The 22042-nt window shown below is 47.3% G+C and overlaps 1 long non-coding RNA gene across 1 annotated transcript; it reads left to right on the forward strand.

Annotated features, from left to right (window-relative positions):
* Nucleotides 1-29: 29 nt before the first annotated feature.
* On the forward strand, nucleotides 30-21689 carry LOC308187215. The gene is made up of 2 exons (XR_013944526.1): nucleotides 30-1840; nucleotides 20751-21689. It is a non-coding gene; the product is annotated as an uncharacterized lncRNA (long non-coding RNA).
* Nucleotides 21690-22042: the final 353 nt, after the last annotated feature.

Raw genomic sequence — 22042 nt, forward strand, 5'->3', positions numbered from 1 at the left:
GCCTTCCAGAAGTGGTTTCACGCTTCTTTCCGTGTGCCCTATGAATAGGGAATGTAGCCCATTTCTTCCACTCCATAGGCTATACCTTGACCTGTCTTATTAGCGGGGTGCTATTGTGTCCACTGTTGTGCTCTCATTCGAGGTGGGCTGGCGACGGCGGTATGTAGGCTGTGTTGGCAAGGGGTGGTTGGGTTAATCGGGGATTATCGATTGTAGAACAGGCTCCTCTAGGTGGGTTTGGGGCACCGCCAAGTCCTTAGAGTTTTAAGCGTTTGTGCTCGTAGTTCTCTGGCGGATACTTCGGTAAAGTAAGTATCAAGATTTAGGGCCAGGCATAGTGGGGTATCTAATCCCAGTTTGGGCCCTGGCTTTCGTGGGTTTAAATCAGTCGTTAGTTCCTAAGATCATCTTAATGGTGTGTTTAGGTGCATCTTGGGCTTATGACAGCTCAGTTGCATTTTGATCTTAGTTAGCTAGGATAGGCATTTTACCACTCTTTACGCCGTGTCAATAGGACGGTTGATTTGGGTTTCTTGTATGACCGCGGTGGCTGGCACAAGATTTACCAACCCTTGAAGTTAGGCTGTTGCTATAACTAAGTCAAGTTTGCACTCATTGCTTAATGTTAATTACTGCTGAATACCCGTGGGGGCGTGGCTTAGCGAGGCGTCTTGGGCTACTACTTGGGTGTGCCTGATACCCGCTCCTCAAGGCCTGTATGGGGGTAGGTGGTCGAGGGCGTTTACACTGGGGCGCGGATACTTGCATGTATATATTTAGCAAAAACCAACCGTAAGGTTAGGACTAAGTCTTTTGTCCGCAGGCATGTTTTATGCCATCTTGGCAACTTCAGTGCCATGCTTTGTGTTAAGCTATGTGGACGGGGGTGTGGTTAGCTGATAGTTGAGTGGTGAGTGAGAGTGAAGTATATGAAATTATTGCTTGTGTTTACTATTTTTAGTACTGGAGTTTCTCTAAGTCCTAGGACTAGGAGGAAATGGTGTTTCATAGTGTGTAGGCGTCGGGATAGTCCGAGTATCGTCGGGGTATTCCTGCTAGGCCTAGGAAGTGCTGGGGGAAGAACGTTAGGTTTACTCCTGTAAATATTACCCCGAAGTGGGCTTTTGCTCATGTTTGGTGTAGGGTAAACCCAGTGAGTAGTGGGAATCAGTGAGTAAATCCTGCTAGAATGGCAAAGACGGCGCCTATGGATAGGACGTAGTGGAAGTGGGCAACTACGTAGTACGTGTCGTGCAGGGCGATGTCTAGGGAAGAGTTTGCAAGAACGATTCCTGTTAATCCTCCGATGGTAAATAGGAAGATAAATCCTAGAGCTCATAGTATTGGGGGGGGTCTCATTTGATTGTTCCTCCGTGCAGGGTGGCTAGTCAGCTAAATACTTTGATTCCGGTAGGGATGGCAATGATTATAGTGGCTGATGTAAAGTAGGCTCGGGTATCAACGTCTATTCCTACTGTAAACATGTGGTGAGCTCAGACGATGAATCCTAGGAAGCCGATGGATAGTATGGCTCAGACTATTCCCATGTAGCCGAAGGGCTCCTTTTTGCCTGAGTAGTACGTGACTACGTGTGAGATGATTCCGAACTCTGGTAGGATCAGAATATAGACTTCTGGGTGTCCGAAGAATCAGAATAGGTGTTGGTACAGGATTGGGTCTCCTCCTCCAGCGGGGTCGAAGAATGTGGTGTTTAGGTTTCGATCAGTTAGTAATATTGTAATACCGGCGGCGAGTACGGGGAGTGATAGAAGGAGTAGGATGGCGGTAATTAGTACGGATCAGACAAATAGTGGGGTTTGGTATTGTGAGAGTGCGGGGGGTTTTATGTTGATGGCTGTGGTGATAAAGTTGATGGCCCCAAGGATGGAGGAGATACCGGCTAAGTGGAGTGAGAAGATAGCCAGGTCTACTGAAGCTCCGGCGTGGGCAAGGTCACCTGCTAGGGGAGGGTAGACAGTTCAGCCTGTGCCGGCGCCAGCTTCTACAGTGGATGAGGCTAGTAGTAGGAGGAATGATGGGGGGAGGAGTCAAAAGCTTATGTTGTTTATTCGCGGGAATGCTATGTCGGGGGCACCGATTATGAGGGGGACTAATCAGTTGCCGAATCCTCCGATCATGATGGGTATGACTATAAAGAAGCTTATTACAAAGGCGTGAGCGGTAACGATTACATTGTAAATTTGGTCGTCGCCTAGGAGAGTTCCTGGTTGTCCTAGTTCTGCGCGGATTAATAGGCTGAGTGCGGTGCCGACTATTCCTGCTCATGCCCCGAAGATGAGGTACAGGGTGCCAATATCCTTATGGTTAGTGGAAAATAGTCATCGGTTGATGAAGGTGACGGGTAAGATGGCTGAGTGTTGAAGCGTTAGGCTGTAGTCCTTTTTACAGAGGTTTAATTCCTCTTCTTATCGGCTCTGTAGTGAAATTCATGTTGAGTTGCAAGCTCATCGATGCGCACTAGGGTGCGTCAGGGTCTTTGTAGGCAGAAGCCAATTGGTTTAGGCATTTAGCTGTTAACTAGAGTTTTGTGGGATCGAAGCCCATCTGTCTAGGGAGGCTTTAGCTTAATTAAAGCGTCTGACTTGCATTCAGAAGATACAGGTTAATATTCTGTAAGTCTTAATGTGCAGAAACTAAGAGGGTTTAACTCTTATTTAAGGCTTTGAAGGCCTTCGGTTTGGGGTGTTATCCTAAGTTTCTAGACAATGGCATGTATTATTGGGGACAGGGGAAGTAAGAGGATTGATAGTGAGGCAAGGACCGCAGTAGGTGTGCTTGGGGCTTTGCTAGTGTATCATTGTTTTATGTGGTTAGAGGAGTTGGGGGGAAGGGTAATTGTTGAGTGGTATGCGAGGCGTAGGTAGAAGAAGAGGCTGAGCAGTGATAGCATGGCAATTGCCATGGCTGCTGGTGTTATTTCCTGTTTAGTTAGTTCTTGGATGATAAGTCACTTTGGTATAAAGCCTGTTAATGGGGGGAGGCCTGCTAGGGATAAAAGTACTAGTATTAGGGTGGCGTTTAGCACTGGGGTTTTTGTTCATGAGGTTGTGATCATGGATAGGTTAAGGGCTTTGATTTTGTTAAGGGCTAGGAATACGGCTGATGTTATGATTGTGTATAGGTAGAAGGTAAGTAAGGCCAATTTGGGGCTGTAAACTAGGATGATGGCGATTCAGCCTAAGTGGGAGATGGACGAGAAGGCTAGGATTTTGCGTGTTTGTGTTTGGTTCAGTCCTATTCAGCCTCCTAGTGCTGTTGAGGCTAGGGCCATGGCGGTGAGTAGAGCTGGGTCAAGGGATTTGGATGTTAGTAGGAGCAGGGTTAGTGGGGGGAATTTTATGAGGGTCGAGAGTAGCAGGGCTGTTATTAGTGGTGATCCTTGTAGTACTTCTGGGAATCAGAAGTGAAATGGCACTAGGCCCAGTTTAATAGCGATTGCTGCTGTCAGTAGTAGACAGGAGGTTGGGTGGTTTATTTGTGTGATGTCTCATTGGCCGGTGACTCAGGCATTGGTTATGCTAGAGAATAGGACCAGGGCGGAAGCAGCTGCTTGGGTTAGGAAGTATTTCGTTGCGGCTTCTACTGCTCGTGGGTGGTGGGATTTGGCAATTAGGGGAATGATGGCTAGTGCGTTGATCTCCAGTCCTGTCCAGGCCAGAACTCAGTGGTTGCTGGAAATTGTGATTGTGGTGCCCAAGATGAGGCTGAAGGTTATGATTGGGGTCGCGTAAGGGTTCATTAGTAGAGGAGGGGGTTAAACCATCATTTTCGGGGTATGGGCCCGATAGCTTGATTAGCTGACTCTACTAGAAAATAATATAAGGGAAGTATGGAGAATTTTGATTTCTCTTGTGTGGGTTCAATTCCTACTTTTCTAAGGTCAACAGGAAATGAGAGGGCTGTTATACCTCTATGTTCACTTTATCATAGTGACCCTTTGTAGTTCAGGCACATTTCCTTATGTAAGGAGGTAGGCCTGCATAGCAGATAGGTATGCTGATGTGTCAGAGGCACAGAGCTAGTGTGAGGGGTAGGAAGTTTTTTCATAGTAGGTGCATTAGTTGGTCATATCGGAATCGTGGGTATGAAGCTCGGACCCATAAGAAACCAGAAGATAGTAGGAGGACTTTTGTGGCTAGGATGACGGGGAATAGTTCTGTGGGTGGCCCTAGGGCGCTTGGGTTTAGGAATATGATGGCTGTAAGTGTATTTATTAGCATAATGTTCGCATATTCAGCTAGGAAGAATAAGGCGAAGGGTCCTGCGGCGTATTCAACGTTAAACCCTGAGACTAGCTCAGATTCGCCCTCTGTGAGGTCAAAAGGAGCTCGGTTTGTCTCTGCTAGGGTGGATACGTATCATATTATTGCTAGGGGTCATGAGGAGAAAATGAAGTATAGAGGCTCCTGTGCGACGGCAAAGGAGCTGAGTGTGTAGCTTCCGCTTAGTATGATTATTGATAGCAGGATTATGGCCAGTGTCACTTCGTATGAAATGGTCTGTGCTACTGCCCGTAGGGCTCCGATTAGTGCGTATTTTGAGTTCGAGGCTCAGCCTGATCATAGGACTGAGTAGACGGCTAGGCTTGACATGGCTATTAGGAAGAGAACTCCGAGGTTTAGATCTGCTAGGGGAAATGGGAGTGGTAGTGGTGCTCAAGTGGTGAGGGCTAGGACAAGGGCTAGTATTGGTATCAGAATGAATAGAAGTGGGGAAGAGGTAGAGGGTCGGATGGGCTCTTTGGTAAATAGTTTCAGTCCGTCCGCAAATGGTTGAAGTAGGCCAAAAGGCCCGACAACGTTAGGGCCTTTGCGGGATTGTATGTAGCTTAGGATTTTCCGTTCTGCTAGGGTTAGGAAGGCTACGGCAATCAGGATTGGGATGATGTATAGGAGGGATATAACGAGGCAGCTTAGTGTTGTTATTTGAATCATGGGTGAAGCTAGGGAGAGGATTTGAACCTCTGGGGAAAGGGCTTAAGCCTTCTGCACTTGCCGGGCTCTGCCACTCTAGCTGGTCCTTTTCTAGGATTGAAAGTGGTGGGGGAAGGCCCTCTTCACGGTTTAGTTGGTTTCACTGCTTAGAGGGGGGGGGCGTGCTTGTGGTATTGGCCCCACTTTCCCGGTCCTTTCGTACTGGGGAGAGTGTGTCATAGATAGAAACCGACCTGGATTGCTCCGGTCTGAACTCAGATCACGTAGGACTGTTAATCGTTGAACAAACGAACCCTTAATAGCGGCTGCACCATTAGGATGTCCTGATCCAACATCGAGGTCGTAAACCCCCCTGTCGATATGGGCTCTTGAGGGGGATTGCGCTGTTATCCCTGGGGTAGCTTGGTCCATTAATCAATTATATTGGGTCTGGTCACTGTTAGCACTTTGAGGGGTAGCTCTAGGTAAAGAGGTATGGTCTTGTTTTTGGAGGATTTGTTCTCCTCCAAGGTCGCCCCAACCGAAAAATATCGACCAGGCTCTGCGATGGTAGTGGCCCCAGTGGGGTTGATTGAGGATTCGCGGTGGTCGTTGATTTTTAAGTTCCACAGGGTCTTCTCGTCTTATGTTCACATCCCCGCTTTTGCACGGGGAGATCAATTTCACTGATTATCTGTGAGAGACAGTTAAGACCTCGTTTAGCCATTCATACAAGTCTCGATTTATGGGACAATTGATTGCGCTACCTTTGCACGGTTAGGATACCGCGGCCGTTAAACCTAAGTCACCGGGCAGGCATCACCTTCAATACTTGTTTAATTTGCTGAAGGCTATGTTTTTGGTAAACAGTCGGGCCTTATTAATTTGCCGAGTTCCTTTCACAGATTTTAATCGCTCTTATAGGCGCTCCTGAGTCGGGTTAACAGGGTTAGTTAATACGTGGTCTTGTAGGGGTTTTTGTATCTGTCTAGGTCTGTTAATAATGTTTCTATGTAAGCTTGCGCCGTTAGAGGGGTGTGGCCCTGTACATGAGGGGCCTAGGATGATTCCTAGGATTGTTATGAGGATGGCAGCGGTTTTGGTGATAAGGGGTATGGTTATTGGGGGGGTTTTGGTTGGTGTGATGAAAGAGGTAATGATTATTCCTGCTGTAATGCTGCCTAGGGCGAGTCGGGTTAGGGGGGCGGTGATTAGTGGGTTGTTTTCGTTTATTGATACTATTGGGGGGATTCGGGTTTGTCCAGCTTGGACTAGGATGGTTATGCGGATGCTGTAGGTTGCGGTGAATGCTGTGGCTATAAGGGTTAGGAGTAGGGCTCAAGTATTTAGGTATGATGTGTTTAAGCTTTCGATGATGAGGTCTTTTGAGTAGAATCCGGCTAGGAATGGGGTTCCTATCAGCGCCAGGTTTCCGATGGTTAGGCAGGAAGTAGTGACTGGGAGTATTTTCTGTAGGCCTCCTATCTTTCGGATATCTTGTTCTCCGTTTAGGTTGTGGATGATAGACCCTGAGCATAGGAATAGTATGGCTTTAAAGAAGGCATGGGTTGAGATGTGTAGGAAGGCTAGTTGTGGGAGGTTTAGTCCGATAGTGACTATTATTAGTCCTAGTTGGCTGGATGTTGAGAAAGCAATGATTTTTTTGATGTCATTTTGGGTTAGGGCGCATGTGGCAGCAAATAGGGTTGATAGAGCACCTAGGCATAGGCAGGCAGTTAGGGCTGTCTGGTTGGTGGCTAGCAGGGGGTGCATGCGGATGAGCAGGAAGATTCCGGCTACTACTATGGTACTGGAGTGCAGTAGGGCTGACACTGGGGTGGGGCCTTCTATTGCTGCGGGCAGTCATGGGTGGAGTCCAAATTGGGCGGATTTTCCTGCGGCTGCGAGGATTAATCCTATGAGGGGGAGGATTGGGGTTTGGTGGGGGTGTACGGCTTGTTGGATCTCTCAGGTGTTGAATGTTGAAGCTAGTCATGCTATGCTCAGGATCAGTCCGATGTCTCCGATTCGGTTGTAGATTACGGCTCGTAGGGCGGCGGTGTTGGCATCTGCTCGGCCTTGTCATCAGCCGATGAGAAGGAAGGACATGATTCGTACTCCTTCCCAGCCTACGAATAGGAGGAATATGTTGTTTGCGGTTGTTAGGAGGAGTATGGCGACTAGGAATGTCAGTAGGTAGGTGAAAAATTTTGTTACGTATGGCTCTGAGGCCATGTATCATATGGCGAATTGTAGGATTGATCATGTTACAAATAGGGCGATTGGAAGAAATGTTATTGAGTATTGGTCTATTTTTAGGCTCAGGGGGATTTTAAAGTTTATAATGAATTTTCACTCCCAGTGGCAGGTGACAGATTCTACTCCCGAGTAGATGAATGCGGTTGTAGGGGCTAGGCTAATTAGGAATGCGGTTTTAACAGCGCGGGTGGTGGCTTGTGGGGTGTTTTTAAAGTTTTTAAATAGAAATGGCAGGATGATTGGGGTTAGGAGGATTGTCAGCGTGAGTAGTGTGAGGGAGTTGATTAGTAGTGTGGGGTTCACTACTTTTACTTGGATTTGCACCAAGATGGGTGGTTCCTAAGACCAGTGGATTGCTGTTATCCTTTAAAAGTAAGGGGGCTGAGGTTTTAGGCTCAGATGTAAGAGTTAGCAGCTCTTGTTGGTTAAACCCTCCCCTCGGCAGGTAAGAAGGTTTGAACTTCTATTCTTAGAATCACAGTCTAATGTTTGGTTTAAACTATACTTGCATGAGGGGATTCCGGAGATCAGTTCGGGTTTGAGGATTAGGAGGAATATTGGGATAATGTGGAGTGTTATGAGCGGGTGTTCTCGCGTGGTTGAGTTTTGCATAGATGTGATGTGGGAGGGGATTGAGCCTCGTTGGGTCATTAGTAGTATGAATAAGGTGTAGGAGGCGGTTAGTAGGGTTGCGATTCCTGTTAGGATGATCGTGAAGGCAGATCAGTTGAATAAGGTGATTATAATGGTTAGCTCTGCTATGAGGTTTGTTGTTGGGGGTAAGGCTATGTTTGTTAGATTGGCCAGCAATCATCAGGTAGCTATGAGTGGTAGGAGAGGTTGTAGGCCTCGTGTGAGTAGTAGAATTCGGCTGTGCGTACGTTCATAGTTTGTGTTGGCTAGGCAGAATAGTATGGAGGAAGTTAGTCCATGGGAAATTATTAGGATCATTGCCCCTGAGAATGATCAGTGGGTTTGGATTATTCCTGCGGCGATAACTAGGCCTATGTGGCTAACGGATGAATAAGCGATTAGTGATTTTAGGTCTGTCTGTCGTAGGCAGATTGAGCTAGTCATTAGGGCGCCTCATAGGGCCAGGGTTAGGAAGGGGTAGTGCAGGAGGTTGGACAGTGGGCCCATAAATAGAGTGACTCGTATAATTCCGTATCCTCCTAGCTTTAGTAGTAGGGCGGCGAGGAGTATTGAGCCTGCGATGGGTGCTTCTACGTGGGCTTTTGGCAGTCAGAGGTGTAGGCCGTATAGTGGGGCTTTTACTATGAATGCTATGAGCAGTGCTAGACCTGATAGTATTCCTGTCCATGAGGTGGATAGGGTTGGGTGGGTTAGTTGTAGGGTTGGCAGGTGCAGGGTGCCAATTTTCACGTATAGGTGTATGATTGTGATTAGCAGGGGTAGAGAGCTTACTGGCGTGTAGAATAGCAGGTAGATGCCAGCGCTTAGGCGTTCTGGTTGGTTCCCCCATCGGGTGTTTAAGATTAGGGTGGGAATGAGGGTTGCTTCAAATGAGATGTAAAATAGTGCTAGTTCTGTGGTGGAAAAGGCTAGTAGGATGAATGGCTGGACTGCGACTAAGGTTGAGATAAAGATTCGTTTGCGTTGTAGGGGTTCTTGTTGCAGGTGGTTTTGGCTTGCTATGATTATGAGTGGGAGTAGTCAGCAGGATAGTACTAGGAGGGGGGATGAGATTTGGTCAATTCCTGTTCAGTTGGATAAAAATTTGTAGGGGTAGTAGGTTGGGATTAATCACTGTAGGCTTAGGGCAGCGATTAGGAGGCTGTATAAGGTGGTGTTAGTCCATAGAAATTTTGGTGGAGACAGCAGGGCTGTTGGAAGAAGTATGATTGTGGGTAGGATGATTTTTAGCATTGCAGGAGGTTTAGGTTGTGTAGATGGTCGGAGCCATGTGTGCGGGTGGAGGCTACTAGGATGGCCAGGCCTGTGCCCGCCTCACACGCTGAGAAGGTTAGCATGAGAATTGGTACCACGGTGAATGAGGAGACTTGGTTTTCGATGGATCATATTGATAGGCCTACGAATATCGATAATATTATGCTTTCAAGGCATAGTAGGGCGGATACTAGGTGGGTTCGGTGGAAGGCTAGCCCTAGTCCGCTGAAAATGAAGGCTGAGTAGAAGCTTAAATGTAGGGGCGACATAAGAAAGTTACAGGGTTGGCTGTAATCTGCTGGGTCGAAACCAGCTATCTTTTTGGTTAGACTAACTTTCTGTTATTCTGCTCATTCTAGGCCCCCTTGAATTCACTCGTAGGCCAGTCCGAGTGTTAGGAGAAGGAGGATCACTACAGTTCAGGTGAGGGTCATTAGGGGGGATTGGAGTTGGACGGCTCATGGCAGGGGGAGTAGGAGGGCGATTTCTAGGTCGAATAGGACGAACAGGATGGCTACTGAGGAAGAATCGGACTGAGAATGGTAATCGAGCAGATCCAAGTGGGTCGAATCCACATTCGTACGGTGAGAGTTTCTCTGAGTCGGGGTTTATTTGGGCGAGTCAGAAGTTTAATGCGGTTAGGGCGGCGCTTAGGATTGATGATAGGGCGAATATGAACATGAGTGCGTTCATTGCTCTCCTCTGGGTTTATACCAGATTCTAGAGATTGGAAGTCAATTGTAATTAATATACTAGAAGAGCAAGATCCTCATCAGTAGATGGTTATGTAGAGGAATAGTCAGATGACGTCTACGAAGTGTCAGTATCAGGCTGCTGCCTCGAATCCGAAGTGGTGGTCTGATGTAAAGTGGAACTTGATCAGTCGGAAGAGGCAGACGGTCAGGAAGGAGGATCCGATGATTACGTGGAGTCCGTGGAATCCAGTGGCAACGAAGAAGGTAGATCCGTAGACGCTATCGGCGATTGAGAATGGGGCTTCGTGGTATTCTATTGCTTGTAGGGCTGTGAAGTAGAATCCCAAGAGGATCGTTAGGGTTAGGGCGTGGATGGCATGTTTTCGGTTTCCTTCTGTGATGCTGTGATGGGCTCACGTTACGGTAACGCCTGAGGCTAGTAGGATGGCTGTGTTTAGTAGGGGGACTTCTATCGGGTTGAGTGGTTTAATTCCTGTTGGGGGTCATTGGCCTCCTAGTTCTGGGGTTGGGGCCAGGCTCGAGTGGAAGAACGCTCAGAAGAACCCTAAGAAGAAGAATGCTTCGGATGTGATGAAAAGGATTATGCCGTATCGTAGGCCTTTTTGGACTGTGGGAGTGTGATGGCCTTGGAAGGTGCTTTCTCGTACAATGTCTCGTCATCATTGGAGTATTACTAGGAGTATTGAGATGAGGCCTAGGGTTAGTAGTATGGATGAGTTGTAGTGGAATCACATGATTAATCCTGAGGTTGTGAGTAGGGCGGCGGCTGCCCCGAAGATTGGTCAAGGGCTTGGGTCAACTATGTGGTATGAGTGTGCTTGGTGTGCCATTAGATGTTTTCTTGTAAGTATAGGCTTAGAAGGAGCACGAAGACGTAGGCCTGGATTATGGCTACTGCTACTTCTAGGATGGTTAGGAGTAGTAGGATGATTATTGTTAGGATGGATACTGCAGGAAGGGTGGGTATTAATGCAATGGAGGCTGTAGAGATGAGTTGGATGAGTAAGTGTCCTGCTGTAAGGTTGGCTGTAAGGCGGACTCCGAGGGCTAGGGGGCGGATTAGTAGGCTGGTTGTTTCGATCAGGATTAGTGCGGGGATTAGGGGTGTAGGGGTACCTTCGGGTAATAGGTGGGCTAAAGAGGCTGATGGTTGGTTTCGTAGGCCTGTTAGTAGTGTGGCGAGCCATAGTGGGAAGGCTAGGGCTATGTTCATAGATAGTTGGGTGGTTGGGGTGAATGTATATGGAAGGAGGCCTAGAAGGTTGATTGTAAGAAGTATGATTATTAGGGATGTAAATATTATGGCTCATTTGTGGCCATTTTTGTTGAGTGGGACTATTAGTTGTTTTGTGATTAGGTGAAGGAGTCATGTTTGGATAGTAGAAAGGCGGTTGTTGATTCATCGGTTGTTTGGGGACGGGAATAGTAGGGCTGGGAAGAGTAGGGATAGTAGGATTAAGGGGATGCCAAATAGATTGGGGCTGGAAAATTGGTCAAAGAAGCTTAGGTTCATGGTCAGGATCATGGTGTGGGTTTGGTAGTGAGGGAGGTCTTATTTGATGGGGGGTTGGTTGTGGTGAAGGCTAGTAGTTTTGGTTGGATGAGGAGTGCTAGGGTTAATCAGGTTATAATTATGATTGAAAATCATGGTGCGGGGTTAAGCTGTGGCATATCATTAAGGAGGGGGAAGTCCCTCTTTGGCTAGCTTAAAAGGCTAGTGCTGTTGCATAGCTTCTTAATGATTAGGATGATGATAGAAGGGACGATCAGGCCTCGAAATGTGGGAGTGGGGTTGATTCTACTACAATGGGTATGTAGCTGTGATTAGCCCCGCAAATTTCTGAGCATTGTCCGTAAAAAATCCCAGGCCGGGTGGTAATGAATGAAGTTTGGTTTAGTCGGCCTGGGATTGCGTCTGTTTTAACTCCGAGCGTTGGGACTGCTCAGGAGTGGAGTACGTCTCCTGCAGTAATGATCACGCGGATGGGGGATTCTATTGGGATAACTACGCGGTGGTCAACTTCTAGCAGTCGGAAGTGGCCGTTGGGTAAGTCTGGGGTGGGCACTATGTAGGAGTCGAATGATAGGTCTTTGAAGTCTGTGTATTCGTAGCTTCAGTATCATTGGTGGTCGATGGCTTTTAGGGTGAGGTCTGGTTCGTCGATTTCGTCCATTATGTAGAGGATTTGTAGGGATGGGAGGGCGAGGAGTACCAGGACGATAGCAGGTAGGATTGTCCAGATCAGCTCTACTTCTTGGGCGTCTACAGCATTGGACGGAGTTTTTCTGTTAGTATGTGGGCTAAAAGGTAGAGAACTAGGCTGCAGATAGCTAGGGCAACGATTAGGGCGTGGTCGTGGAATTCAACGAGTTCTTCTATGATGGGTGATGAGGCGTCTTGGAATCCTAGTTGGGAGTGGTTGGCCACATGAGATGTACAGGATTTTTACCTGTGATTTAGTCTTGACAAGGCTATGTAATTGGTTTACTAACGTCTCATAAGAAAGAAGCATGAGCGGTTAACCTCCTGGGAGACCCAGAAAACTTCACCCCAGCAAACCCGCTAGTAACCCCACCACACATCAAGCCAGAATGATACTTCCTATTCGCCTACGCCATCCTACGTTCAATCCCAAATAAACTAGGAGGCGTATTAGCACTGGCCGCCTCCGTACTGATCCTATTCCTAATCCCATTCCTGCACAAATCAAAACAACGAGCAATAACATTCCGACCACTCTCCCAGCTCCTATTCTGAGTACTAGTCGCCGACCTCCTCGTCCTAACATGAGTAGGAAGCCAACCCGTCGAACACCCATTCATCATCATCGGCCAACTCGCTTCAATCGCCTACTTCACTATCCTCCTATTTCTCCTCCCCGCCGCAAGCGCCCTAGAAAACAAAATACTCAACTGCTAAATACTCTAATAGTTTATAAAAACATTGGTCTTGTAAACCAAAGATTGAAGACTTACCACTTCTTAGAGTACCCCAAACTCAGAAAAAAAGGACTCAAACCTTTATCTCCAGCTCCCAAAGCTGGCATTTTCAATAAACTATTCTCTGACCCTAACCCCTAAACCGCCCGAATAGCACCCCGCGACAACCCCCGCACAAGCTCCAATACAACAAACAAAGTCAACAACAGCCCCCAACCCGCCACTAAAAACATCCCTGCCCCATGTGAATAAAACATGGAAACTCCACTAAAATCCGACCGAACAACAAACACCCCAACATTATTCACAGTAGAAACCCCGAACTTCCAAGCCCCCATAAACCCCCCAAACACCAACCCCCCAAAAACAATTGCCACAAACGCTACTGCACATCCAATCACCCGTCAATCCCCCCAAGCCCCAGGGAAAGGCTCCGCTGCTAAAGCTACTGAATAAACAAACACCACCAGCATACCCCCCAAATACACCATAAACAGCACTAAAGCCACGAACGAAACCCCAAGGCCCAGCAACCACCCGCACCCCGCCACAGACGCTAACACCAAACCAACAACCCCATAATACGGCGAAGGATTCGACGCCACACCCAAAACACCCACCGCAAAGCAAATCCCTAAAAAAAACATAAAATAAGTCATTATTCCTGCCCGGACACTACCCGAGGCCTGCGGCTCGAAAAGCCGCCATTGTTCTCAACTACAGGAACTAACCGCAAGCCCCCAATAATTCTACCCCATCTATGCCATTATGCTTAACCCCCCCCCCCTCCCCCCCCGAGGCGGGGGTATTTGGTTATGCATATTCGTGCATAAATTTATATACCCCATATACATACATACTATAGTACCAGTAATATACATTATATACGGACTATCTTATAAGCAGGTGCTAAACCCATACATGTACACGGCCATTAAACCCTTAAACACACTCCTACCAAACCACCCGGCATGAATGTTCTAGGACCATACCCCACAACACCCAATACAACTCCACTCAAGCGCATAACAAGACCCCATTTTAATGAATGCTCACAGGACATGCTCCAACAACAACTCTCCACCACATATCTCATGCAGTTCGTATCAGACGGATTTATTAATCGTACTCCTCACGTGAAATCAGCAACCCGTTGCACATAATGTCCGGTATGACTAGCTTCAGGCCCATACGTTCCCCCTAAACCCCTCGCCCTCCTCACATTTTTGCGCCTCTGGTTCCTCGGTCAGGGCCATCCATTGGGTTCACTCACCCCTCCTTGCCCTTCAAAGTGGCATCTGTGAGTACTTTCACCTTCTCAATGCGTAATCGCGGCATGTTCCAGCTTTTTGGCGCCTCTGGTTCCTCTTATTTTTTCCGGGGTTACCTCACAGGTGGCTATTCCCAGTGATCTCGGGGGTCCCACAATCTAAGCCTGGACACACCTGCCTCACGGCCTATCCTATATTTCAAGGGTCCCTCGATGAGACGGTTGGCGTATATGGGGAATCATCCTGACACTGATGCACTTTGACCACATTCAGTTAATGTTACCTCCACCCTCCGGGTTAAATGGGGCTATTGGATGAATGCTCGTTGGACATAGCACAAAACAACAAATCATTAAGCGCAACCCCTGCGCTTCACAAACTAAACCAGTAAACTTTCGCTAACCACCATGTAGCATAAACCTTCATCGCCCAATCCCAGCAAACTACCTCTAAAACTCCATTAATCATCCCTTCCATGACATCATCGGAACGATGTACATATACACACAAACACATACAAAATAACTTAAACTTATTAGAGAAACTCCAGTACTAAAAATAGTAAACACAAGCAATAATTTCATATACTTCACTCTCACTCACCACTCAACTATCAGCTAACCACACCCCCGTCCACATAGCTTAACACAAAGCATGGCACTGAAGTTGCCAAGATGGCATAAAACATGCCTGCGGACAAAAGACTTAGTCCTAACCTTACGGTTGGTTTTTGCTAAATATATACATGCAAGTATCCGCGCCCCAGTGTAAACGCCCTCGACCACCTACCCCCATACAGGCCTTGAGGAGCGGGTATCAGGCACACCCAAGTAGTAGCCCAAGACGCCTCGCTAAGCCACGCCCCCACGGGTATTCAGCAGTAATTAACATTAAGCAATGAGTGCAAACTTGACTTAGTTATAGCAACAGCCTAACTTCAAGGGTTGGTAAATCTTGTGCCAGCCACCGCGGTCATACAAGAAACCCAAATCAACCGTCCTATTGACACGGCGTAAAGAGTGGTAAAATGCCTATCCTAGCTAACTAAGATCAAAATGCAACTGAGCTGTCATAAGCCCAAGATGCACCTAAACACACCATTAAGATGATCTTAGGAACTAACGACTGATTTAAACCCACGAAAGCCAGGGCCCAAACTGGGATTAGATACCCCACTATGCCTGGCCCTAAATCTTGATACTTACTTTACCGAAGTATCCGCCAGAGAACTACGAGCACAAACGCTTAAAACTCTAAGGACTTGGCGGTGCCCCAAACCCACCTAGAGGAGCCTGTTCTACAATCGATAATCCCCGATTAACCCAACCACCCCTTGCCAACACAGCCTACATACCGCCGTCGCCAGCCCACCTCGAATGAGAGCACAACAGTGGACACAATAGCACCCCGCTAATAAGACAGGTCAAGGTATAGCCTATGGAGTGGAAGAAATGGGCTACATTCCCTATTCATAGGGCACACGGAAAGAAGCGTGAAACCACTTCTGGAAGGCGGATTTAGCAGTAAAGTGGGACAATAGAGCCTACTTTAAGCCGGCCCTGGGGCACGTACATACCGCCCGTCACCCTCCTCAAAAGCCACATCCCACATAACTAATACCATAAATACGCTGAAGATGAGGTAAGTCGTAACAAGGTAAGTGTACCGGAAGGTGTACTTAGAATATCAAGACGTAGCTATAACACCAAAGCACTCAGCTTACACCTGAAAGATATCTACTAGACCGGATCGTCTTGAAGCCCCCCCTCTAGCTCAACCACACAAATAGTACACCAAAACTAAAGAATTTACTAAACTAATTAAACTAAAGCATTTTACAGTCTTAGTATAGGCGATAGAAAAGACACTTAGACGCGATAGAGACCCCAGTACCGTAAGGGAAAGATGAAATAGCAGTGAAACAATCAAAGCGACAGACAGCAAAGATCAACCCTTGTACCTTTTGCATCATGGTTTAGCGAGAACAACCAAGCAAAGTGAACTAAAGTTTGCCCCCCCGAAACCCAAGCGAGCTACTTTCAAGCAGTTAAAGAGAGCGAACCCGTCTCTGTTGCAAAAGAGTGGGATGACTTGTCAGTAGAGGTGAAAAGCCAACCGAGCTGGGTGATAGCTGGTTACCTGTGAAACGAATCTAAGTTCCCCCTTAATCCTCCCTACCGGACATCCTGAACCCTAATGAGATGATTAAGAGCTATTTAATGGAGGGACAGCTCCATTAAAAAAGGACACAACCTCGACTAGCGGATAATTCTTACTACTGATCCTACCGTGGGCCCTAAAGCAGCCATCAAAAAAGAGTGCGTCAAAGCTCCACCACCTAAAAATACCAAAATAAGATGATTCCCTTATCACAAACAGGTCAACCTATGAATATAGGAGAATTAATGCTAAAATAAGTAACTCAGGGCCACACCCCTCTAACGGCGCAAGCTTACATAGAAACATTATTAACAGACCTAGACAGATACAAAAACCCCTACAAGACCACGTATTAACTAACCCTGTTAACCCGACTCAGGAGCGCCTATAAGAGCGATTAAAATCTGTGAAAGGAACTCGGCAAATTAATAAGGCCCGACTGTTTACCAAAAACATAGCCTTCAGCAAATTAAACAAGTATTGAAGGTGATGCCTGCCCGGTGACTTAGGTTTAACGGCCGCGGTATCCTAACCGTGCAAAGGTAGCGCAATCAATTGTCCCATAAATCGAGACTTGTATGAATGGCTAAACGAGGTCTTAACTGTCTCTCACAGATAATCAGTGAAATTGATCTCCCCGTGCAAAAGCGGGGATGTGAACATAAGACGAGAAGACCCTGTGGAACTTAAAAATCAACGACCACCGCGAATCCTCAATCAACCCCACTGGGGCCACTACCATCGCAGAGCCTGGTCGATATTTTTCGGTTGGGGCGACCTTGGAGGAGAACAAATCCTCCAAAAACAAGACCATACCTCTTTACCTAGAGCTACCCCTCAAAGTGCTAACAGTGACCAGACCCAATATAATTGATTAATGGACCAAGCTACCCCAGGGATAACAGCGCAATCCCCCTCAAGAGCCCATATCGACAGGGGGGTTTACGACCTCGATGTTGGATCAGGACATCCTAATGGTGCAGCCGCTATTAAGGGTTCGTTTGTTCAACGATTAACAGTCCTACGTGATCTGAGTTCAGACCGGAGCAATCCAGGTCGGTTTCTATCTATGACACACTCTCCCCAGTACGAAAGGACCGGGAAAGTGGGGCCAATACCACAAGCACGCCCCCCCCCTCTAAGCAGTGAAACCAACTAAACCGTGAAGAGGGCCTTCCCCCACCACTTTCAATCCTAGAAAAGGACCAGCTAGAGTGGCAGAGCCCGGCAAGTGCAGAAGGCTTAAGCCCTTTCCCCAGAGGTTCAAATCCTCTCCCTAGCTTCACCCATGATTCAAATAACAACACTAAGCTGCCTCATTATATCCCTCCTATACATCATCCCAATCCTGATTGCCGTAGCCTTCCTAACCCTAGCAGAACGGAAAATCCTAAGCTACATACAATCCCGCAAAGGCCCTAACGTTGTCGGGCCTTTTGGCCTACTTCAACCATTTGCGGACGGACTGAAACTATTTACCAAAGAGCCCATCCGACCCTCTACCTCTTCCCCACTTCTATTCATTCTGATACCAATACTAGCCCTTGTCCTAGCCCTCACCACTTGAGCACCACTACCACTCCCATTTCCCCTAGCAGATCTAAACCTCGGAGTTCTCTTCCTAATAGCCATGTCAAGCCTAGCCGTCTACTCAGTCCTATGATCAGGCTGAGCCTCGAACTCAAAATACGCACTAATCGGAGCCCTACGGGCAGTAGCACAGACCATTTCATACGAAGTGACACTGGCCATAATCCTGCTATCAATAATCATACTAAGCGGAAGCTACACACTCAGCTCCTTTGCCGTCGCACAGGAGCCTCTATACTTCATTTTCTCCTCATGACCCCTAGCAATAATATGATACGTATCCACCCTAGCAGAGACAAACCGAGCTCCTTTTGACCTCACAGAGGGTGAATCTGAGCTAGTCTCAGGGTTTAACGTTGAATACGCCGCAGGACCCTTCGCCTTATTCTTCCTAGCTGAATATGCGAACATTATGCTAATAAATACACTTACAGCCATCATATTCCTAAACCCAAGCGCCCTAGGGCCACCCACAGAACTATTCCCCGTCATCCTAGCCACAAAAGTCCTCCTACTATCTTCTGGTTTCTTATGGGTCCGAGCTTCATACCCACGATTCCGATATGACCAACTAATGCACCTACTATGAAAAAACTTCCTACCCCTCACACTAGCTCTGTGCCTCTGACACATCAGCATACCTATCTGCTATGCAGGCCTACCTCCTTACATAAGGAAATGTGCCTGAACTACAAAGGGTCACTATGATAAAGTGAACATAGAGGTATAACAGCCCTCTCATTTCCTGTTGACCTTAGAAAAGTAGGAATTGAACCCACACAAGAGAAATCAAAATTCTCCATACTTCCCTTATATTATTTTCTAGTAGAGTCAGCTAATCAAGCTATCGGGCCCATACCCCGAAAATGATGGTTTAACCCCCTCCTCTACTAATGAACCCTTACGCGACCCCAATCATAACCTTCAGCCTCATCTTGGGCACCACAATCACAATTTCCAGCAACCACTGAGTTCTGGCCTGGACAGGACTGGAGATCAACGCACTAGCCATCATTCCCCTAATTGCCAAATCCCACCACCCACGAGCAGTAGAAGCCGCAACGAAATACTTCCTAACCCAAGCAGCTGCTTCCGCCCTGGTCCTATTCTCTAGCATAACCAATGCCTGAGTCACCGGCCAATGAGACATCACACAAATAAACCACCCAACCTCCTGTCTACTACTGACAGCAGCAATCGCTATTAAACTGGGCCTAGTGCCATTTCACTTCTGATTCCCAGAAGTACTACAAGGATCGCCACTAATAACAGCCCTGCTACTCTCGACCCTCATAAAATTCCCCCCACTAACCCTGCTCCTACTAACATCCAAATCCCTCGACCCAGCTCTACTCACCGCCATGGCCCTAGCCTCAACAGCACTAGGAGGCTGAATAGGACTGAACCAAACACAAACACGCAAAATCCTAGCCTTCTCGTCCATCTCCCACTTAGGCTGAATCGCCATCATCCTAGTTTACAGCCCCAAATTGGCCTTACTTACCTTCTACCTATACACAATCATAACATCAGCCGTATTCCTAGCCCTTAACAAAATCAAAGCCCTTAACCTATCCATGATCACAACCTCATGAACAAAAACCCCAGTGCTAAACGCCACCCTAATACTAGTACTTTTATCCCTAGCAGGCCTCCCCCCATTAACAGGCTTTATACCAAAGTGACTTATCATCCAAGAACTAACTAAACAGGAAATAACACCAGCAGCCATGGCAATTGCCATGCTATCACTGCTCAGCCTCTTCTTCTACCTACGCCTCGCATACCACTCAACAATTACCCTTCCCCCCAACTCCTCTAACCACATAAAACAATGATACACTAGCAAAGCCCCAAGCACACCTACTGCGGTCCTTGCCTCACTATCAATCCTCTTACTTCCCCTGTCCCCAATAATACATGCCATTGTCTAGAAACTTAGGATAACACCCCAAACCGAAGGCCTTCAAAGCCTTAAATAAGAGTTAAACCCTCTTAGTTTCTGCACATTAAGACTTACAGAATATTAACCTGTATCTTCTGAATGCAAGTCAGACGCTTTAATTAAGCTAAAGCCTCCCTAGACAGATGGGCTTCGATCCCACAAAACTCTAGTTAACAGCTAAATGCCTAAACCAATTGGCTTCTGCCTACAAAGACCCTGACGCACCCTAGTGCGCATCGATGAGCTTGCAACTCAACATGAATTTCACTACAGAGCCGATAAGAAGAGGAATTAAACCTCTGTAAAAAGGACTACAGCCTAACGCTTCAACACTCAGCCATCTTACCCGTCACCTTCATCAACCGATGACTATTTTCCACTAACCATAAGGATATTGGCACCCTGTACCTCATCTTCGGGGCATGAGCAGGAATAGTCGGCACCGCACTCAGCCTATTAATCCGCGCAGAACTAGGACAACCAGGAACTCTCCTAGGCGACGACCAAATTTACAATGTAATCGTTACCGCTCACGCCTTTGTAATAAGCTTCTTTATAGTCATACCCATCATGATCGGAGGATTCGGCAACTGATTAGTCCCCCTCATAATCGGTGCCCCCGACATAGCATTCCCGCGAATAAACAACATAAGCTTTTGACTCCTCCCCCCATCATTCCTCCTCCTACTAGCCTCATCCACTGTAGAAGCTGGCGCCGGCACAGGCTGAACTGTCTACCCTCCCCTAGCAGGTGACCTTGCCCACGCCGGAGCTTCAGTAGACCTGGCTATCTTCTCACTCCACTTAGCCGGTATCTCCTCCATCCTTGGGGCCATCAACTTTATCACCACAGCCATCAACATAAAACCCCCCGCACTCTCACAATACCAAACCCCACTATTTGTCTGATCCGTACTAATTACCGCCATCCTACTCCTTCTATCACTCCCCGTACTCGCCGCCGGTATTACAATATTACTAACTGATCGAAACCTAAACACCACATTCTTCGACCCCGCTGGAGGAGGAGACCCAATCCTGTACCAACACCTATTCTGATTCTTCGGACACCCAGAAGTCTATATTCTGATCCTACCGGGGTTCGGAATCATCTCACACGTAGTCACGTACTACTCAGGCAAAAAGGAGCCCTTCGGCTACATGGGAATAGTCTGAGCCATACTATCCATCGGCTTCCTAGGATTCATCGTCTGAGCTCACCACATGTTTACAGTAGGAATAGACGTTGATACCCGAGCCTACTTTACATCAGCCACTATAATCATTGCCATCCCTACCGGAATCAAAGTATTTAGCTGACTAGCCACCCTGCACGGAGGAACAATCAAATGAGACCCCCCCAATACTATGAGCTCTAGGATTTATCTTCCTATTTACCATCGGAGGATTAACAGGAATCGTTCTTGCAAACTCTTCCCTAGACATCGCCCTGCACGACACGTACTACGTAGTTGCCCACTTCCACTACGTCCTATCCATAGGCGCCGTCTTTGCCATTCTAGCAGGATTTACTCACTGATTCCCACTACTCACTGGGTTTACCCTACACCAAACATGAGCAAAAGCCCACTTCGGGGTAATATTTACAGGAGTAAACCTAACGTTCTTCCCCCAGCACTTCCTAGGCCTAGCAGGAATACCCCGACGATACTCGGACTATCCCGACGCCTACACACTATGAAACACCATTTCCTCCATCGGCTCCCTAATCTCAATAGTAGCCGTAATCATACTAATATTCATCATCTGAGAAGCCTTTCCGGCCAAACGAAAAGTCCTACAACCAGAACTAACTACCACAAACGTTGAATGAATCCACGGCTGCCCTCCCCCATACCATACTTTCGAGGAACCGGCCTTCGTCCAAGTACAAGAAAGGAAGGAATCGAACCCTCACATGCTGGTTTCAAGCCAACTGCATTAACCGCTCATGCTTCTTTCTTATGAGACGTTAGTAAACCAATTACATAGCCTTGTCAAGACTAAATCACAGGTAAAAATCCTGTACATCTCATGTGGCCAACCACTCCCAACTAGGATTCCAAGACGCCTCATCACCCATCATAGAAGAACTCGTTGAATTCCACGACCACGCCCTAATCGTTGCCCTAGCTATCTGCAGCCTAGTTCTCTACCTTTTAGCCCACATACTAACAGAAAAAACTCTCGTCCAATGCTGTAGACGCCCAAGAAGTAGAGCTGATCTGGACAATCCTACCTGCTATCGTCCTGGTACTCCTCGCCCTCCCATCCCTACAAATCCTCTACATAATGGACAAAATCGACGAACCAGACCTC

Source organism: Anser brachyrhynchus, assembly GCF_964034855.1.
Source record: "Anser brachyrhynchus genome assembly, contig: SCAFFOLD_103, whole genome shotgun sequence".
NCBI classification, from domain to species: Eukaryota; Metazoa; Chordata; class Aves; order Anseriformes; family Anatidae; genus Anser; species Anser brachyrhynchus.